Below are 6,057 nucleotides of genomic sequence, written 5' to 3'. Positions count from 1 at the left end.
GCTGGAATTACAGGCTGAGCCACCAAGCCCAGCTAACTCGGTAATTTTTAGTGGGACACTCATCCATTGCTGTTCCACCACTCGCAAGCCTCTTCCCTACTTGAGGATTATGCTGTAACTGGGCAACTTTTGTTATTGGGCCACAGATTGAACAAGGCAATAGAGCCCAGACACCCAGTCTTCTGCCACCTACTCAGATTTGGTTTATACACAAAAGAACCACACCAATTTAGACCTTTCCATTCTTTATTACATGGAATCGCAAGTTTTCAACAGTAGGCATTCTCCAAGCACTAGCTGCACAGGGAATACCTGAAAATGAAATACAAGTCAGTCACATGAGGTTTTCATGTAATTCAAACACACAATCAAGTCAGGCTTGTGACAAACGCAACATCAGGGAATGTCTAGTGTGAAAGTACCGTACGGTTACCTTCCACTTTCCAGGCGCCAGAGCCTAGCCCCTGCCAGGAGGGGGAAAATGGAAAGAGCCCGGAAGACTGGCATTACAGTGAAGCAAAGACGCCGCAGGGATTTGAACCCCGTCCTGGAAACCAGGAGTGCCAACCACCAGCATCTTTTGCTTTTTTTTTTTAAAGCTAGGAAAAGGCCAAAAAGCAAAACCTGAGATAACAAAAAGATTTTTGTTATCTCAGGAAAAGAAAAACCTTCACAGCCCTACTGAAGAGCTTTGGAGAATCTGCTTCCGCTAAGATGCTAGCTTGGCCAAGTCTGTTATGTTCACCTGAAAAAGTCTTAGCAGAGAAATTGTGCATACCTCCCCAACAGCCCTCAACCACTAAAATGCCTATCTCCTTCTGGCTGCAAGTTAAGACGTTCCCACCCAACAAGGCAGTTCTTCACTTAATGGTTTAAGGTGGTTTTAGTCGATGGGTAAGTGTTATGATATGTCAAACACCTTAGAGCTACTTGGATGTGGTTTCAATAACGTTCTGTTAACAATCCGCAGGCAAATTAATGGGCTTTTCTAGTCGAGTGCAACCCGCCCGAGACCTCGGCACCACTGTTACCTTGAAACCGATTAAGGATCATGCCCACACAAGGATCCAAGCTACCGGCTGCATCGAGGTGAGGGGTGAAGGGTCTGTGCTAGGCCAAAGGCAGGGGGTGGCGACGTGGCAGAGAAGTCGCTTGTGGGGAGGCCTCGTTTTTAACAGGCTGCTGGAAAAGTTTGGGAAAACTGGTTGCCCGCTTTCCCCCTTTCCCTCCCCGTCAAGCACCACTTGAGATGTGGGCCTGGCTAAAAGCTGCTATAAAAACAGCTTGCAAAACGTTAAGGGAAGCCCACGGACACTCAAGCATTCCTTTGGAAGCTTCACTCTGGAAAGTGGGTGTTGAGGCAGGTCCTTATTGCTAGCAAAAACTGGGTTATGAGGCCGATGCCACTTTGACCTTAGTATAAAAGCGCTTTGTTGTCTCTCTTGCCACAGGAAGGCTCCATGGTTGTCCTACTTTTAAGCCTTCGATGCCTTTAGTGAGGGGTACCTGAAAAATCTTAAGAAAAGGCTTAGCGCCCACCTCACCCCTCCACCCCCGCGCCAACACACAACTCGCTCACCTGCTAAACTGCAGCATAAAGCTGGCCTATTCAACACTTGGCTTTTTTCCTGAAACTGATCTGACTTTGAATGCAAACATAGAAAAAGCTTGTTCACCTGTTGTCCTCATTTTGTCTTCTGGTGAATTCAACTGGAAGCTCCTTCTATAGTCTGAAGAATACCATCTGAAAGAACTAGTGGTTCCCAATCCCCACATTTAAAATGGAATGTTTGATTTGTTTAAAGTAAATGAGCTATTTTTTCTTACTGGGTCTGGCTTCTCTGGCCCTTCGCATACGTATGTTGCTGTTCTGAATGTTCCTGCATGTAAGAATTAAGACCAAGGGAGGGGAGAGAGAAACCCACACAAAAACAATGCACTAAGATCACTGAACTGGTAAACATATCCACTTGCCAGTTACATTTCTTGAAGGCTTGCTTGTTTGGAATTTGGTTCTTGTCACTGATTTTAAGGTTGCATCTGGAAAAGACTAAAGGCTTCAGTGCCCCCCACCCGGAAATGAACAAAAAGCATTTTACCTAAAGCAGCACAGCAAAGGGTATTCTCAGCTTCAATCACAACAGACTGCTTACAAGCTGGAGGTAATTTCCTCACAACACTCAGCCTTTATTTATCACTCAGCTGGATTTTCCTCCAACAACCACTACTCCAAGCATGGGGAGCACAACTTTTCATCATACTTCAGTCGTTTCACAATACATTCTAATAGCAGCAGATCAGAACAGTACTGCGTAATTACTTGCCAACAGAACAGACAGACCTGAGGTCAAGACAACTGCATTCTCTGTGAAGCCTGAAAAAAAAAGCTAAAACAAGTAAGCCCCGCCCCCTCCGCCCTTCCCTCCAGATTCCAAGAAAAAAAATTGAGTAAGTATGCTGACAAATTCACTGCAAGGTCTCATACACTCACTAGAAGATGAAGAGCCAAGCACTCATATGCAAGTCAAAATCCTGAACAACTTCGTGAAGGATGAAATGAAGCCTCTGTAAAGGAAAATTCTTTAAAAACCCACAAGGCCCCCCACGCCAGCAGCGTAAAACATTGTCTAACACTTGAAGATCCTAAGCATTTCGAGTTGACATGCAAACTTTGGAGATGTGGGAAAGTATTTTAATCACTCTAGTTTGACACTCCAAATTATTAGCCCGCTGACTTTCTGGAAACAAAATTGTAAGTTACCTTTTCCTCTGATCATAATCTCCCACCTGTCTAAGAGGTATTTTATTCCTTATTTAGAGGGCCTCTATATTGCCATGTGCCTGGAATTATATGCTCATCACTTTATGAAGAATAAAATTTGTCTTTCCTGCCTTAAGAAAGTTACATTCGTTCTTCCGCTCAATTCCTGATCTGGTCCATTAAAGAGTGTTCGCAGACAAAGTTTCTGAAAGATTAGAGAAGAATCCCCCCAAGATTGCCCCGACACTAACTACAGACAATAACAATATTTTATTTAAATAAGGAGACAGCTTTCTAAAAATATACATCTCTAGTAAAAATAGTTTATTATTTTGAATGATTTAATGGTTTTCTACACAATACATATCACAACACAACATTTAAATTTTAGCACGCTCAACATCTGATTCTTAACATAGCACTCATGCTATCCTCTTCATAGGGCCTTCGGAGATTCAATGATTAAATAAACTCCCTTCGTTTTATAAGCATTATGATTAAGGCACGAATCACTTTAGAGGCTTTTAAGAAATTAAAAGATGCAGAACGCCTCTAAGTGAGGTGTACTAGCCCATCAGGTAAACCCACAGGCACAAGTCCTACGTCTAATCTTAAAAGCCTGGATGGGAAAATTCCTCACAATCCTGAAATCCCCTAGAGAAAGGGTCAGGATAAAGTGCTATGGTTGATACGTAAGAACTCCACAGCTCTTAAAAATAGTACTTATCCCTAACATGCAATACTGCAGATGCAAGTTATAAACTTATCTGTTAACAGCTGCCTGCTGTTTTCTGCTCCCAGAAGAAATGAAGCAACTCTTCTGATAACGAAGAGAAACCTGTCTGAGGCAAACGAAAGATTGGCACCCAGCACAGCCTCCTCAATCCGCTTGATCCCAACTCATTTATTTCGGCTTCTTTGATTCCAGGATTAATGTAGTATAATCATTTTCATTTCATCTTTTTAAAATTCTGCTTTTGTAAAAGCAGTTTTGAGATGGACATCTGATCTTCATTGCATTTCTCATCAATTCATTATTTGTGTGGGTATAGCTTGACAAGCCATAACTTTAAAATGGTAGATTCCATAACTTTAAATTGGTGGCTTTCGTTTGCTTAATTTTTTTTTTTTTTTTTTTTTGGCATACGCAGACAACGTTTTCATCAGTAGTGAGGACCTCAGGGTTATGCTCATTCCCCAGTGGGGCGTGACATGTCATCTTTTCTGCCTTTACTTATCATTCACCAAGGAGCGGATCCCACTGCATCTAGGCCATCACACTGCCAGGCTGGTTATGACTCAGAAGACGTTATCTGAAAAAAGTCTACAAAAACAAAGTTTCCCCTCCCTCATCAACAAAGGCCCACCCTCTAAGAGACATTCAAACTGAACCAATCACAATTCTTAATCAGTCTTGAGTTACAAATAGACACAAACTTAAAATACACAATTTACAGACTTTTGAAGCGTACCTTAACATCGTGTTCTGCAGTCATACAATGGAAAAATACCTCCTACACTACAAAAAAACTCGGCTTACACACAACTGAGAATAGATTCTTACTTGAGAATATAAAAGCTACCATGAGAAGAAATCCCTTCAGGATCATTAAGCCACTTCCTTTGCTCTGAAGTTTCTATAGTAGTATTAAGTTACATTAAGTCACCTGAAAAAAATTCCAAAAGAGAACCACACACTACCATATCCAGACAACTTTTGCATTTTTTAAAATACTCCCAAGGTTGTTGCTAACGTCAGTCCCGGGGGCCAGACCAACCCCCAGTCTAACACTTTCCCCCAAGTGTACTTTGAGGGGAACAGAGAACCTGGCAAATTATAGTGCTTTCCTTGTCCAAATTAATGCACTGGTACACCCAGTGGCTCTTCGTAAACTTCCCGAGCTGCCCAATTCAAAAATTGAGGGAAAACAAGAACTTGGGAGTTACTTGCCAACTTGGAAGTTGAGATTTCGTACTCCATTCTAAGATTTTAAGTTTTCTGGCATGAGTTATCTGCAATCATAAACTAAACAATTACCTAACCCGACCCCCCCGCCCCAACCATGAACAGGTCACTGCCAACTGCTAATTGCCAACGTCTGCCCCTCCCCTTTAATAAAGCATGTTAAAAGGCACATTACTTGAAAACTTAACTTCAACATCTGGCCTAGTCAAGCTCTTCTGAAGTTCTCCTGAGTTGACTGAGCATGAACCAAAGCTGCACTGTGCTGTACTTTTCAGCTTCAACTGGGAATACTCGTCCAGGGAGGGATAAAAGCAGCTCCAGTACCTGAAGGTGTTGGTGCCAACAGCACAGGCGTGCGCACACTCCTTCTCTAACCCAGTTTGGCAATAGTACTATAGCATCTGTGGAAAATCTTAGAAAAAAACATTTCCCCCCCACCCTCTCTCCCTGGTAAGACCATCCCAAAACACTTCAAGTAAAAACAGCAAGTTGAAGGGGTTAAGCGCCCTGAAGGTCCCATTAAGGGGGAGGGGAAGAAAAGCAACTACCCGCCACTTCTCCAATGGACAGCTCCTCCAAGACCTTAACGTGAGAACTACTGGTGCTCTAGTTCCTAGAAACTGTAACCTGTGGTGCTGATTATGCTGATACTGGATTGTCTCGTTTTCTGTCAACTCAGACCTACGGGGAAAAGAACTCAAAACATTTTGCCCCGCCCCCACACGAAAGAAGTCGCCCCAGTGATGCAACCGAACTCCACGTTTAGAAAACCACTTCGGGGGAGAAAACGGCAGGTCATCTCACAAAACTGAAATACTCCATCGCCCCGACTCAACACACAAACTGCTTACAAACGTGCTGAAACTGCGTCTCACACTTGGTTCTAGCCAGTTCATTTGGTCTTCCTCCAACTGGCGAACAACAAAACCAAAAAGCTTGCCATCTACCATCCTTCCAGGCCTTGGCAGGCTGCCCTCACAAGCTCCAGACAAGATGCCTGAGGACGCAAGCCTGAAAGAGAGAAACCTACGACACCCGCAATCGGCCCACGCCCCAACACCAAGGCCCTGACGCGGCTCCCCCGCGGCAACAGCAAGGCGATTGATTACCAGCCTCAAGCTCCAGAGCACTTGGGGCCTCGCTCGCGGGCGCGCCCCACACTGGCTCTGCCGCGGCCTCGCTCACGGACGCGGGCCGGGACGCTCTAGCTACGCTCGCCGCCGCCTCCGCGGGGTCGCCAGGCTGGACGCCCGGCGCCATCGCCGCCAGCTCGCCCGGGTGCCTTCTTGCTAGCTTGCGCCACCACCGCACCGGCTCCCGGACTCTCTCT

The 6,057-nt window shown here is 44.6% G+C and overlaps 1 long non-coding RNA gene across 1 annotated transcript; it reads right to left on the bottom strand.

Annotated features, from left to right (window-relative positions):
- Positions 1-229: 229 nt before the first annotated feature.
- LOC110595297 lies at positions 230-5,403 on the bottom strand. The gene is made up of 2 exons (XR_002481741.1): positions 2,492-5,403; positions 230-2,374 (listed from the first exon to the last, which is right to left on the bottom strand). It is a non-coding gene; the product is annotated as an uncharacterized LOC110595297 (long non-coding RNA).
- Positions 5,404-6,057: the final 654 nt, after the last annotated feature.

This window comes from Carlito syrichta, unplaced genomic scaffold (assembly GCF_000164805.1).
Source record: "Carlito syrichta isolate Samal-C Ts95f unplaced genomic scaffold, Tarsius_syrichta-2.0.1 Scaffold289202, whole genome shotgun sequence".
Taxonomy (NCBI): Eukaryota; Metazoa; Chordata; class Mammalia; order Primates; family Tarsiidae; genus Carlito; species Carlito syrichta.
Note: the sequence above shows the minus strand (reverse complement) of the source record. Positions and strands in the feature narration are given on the sequence as shown.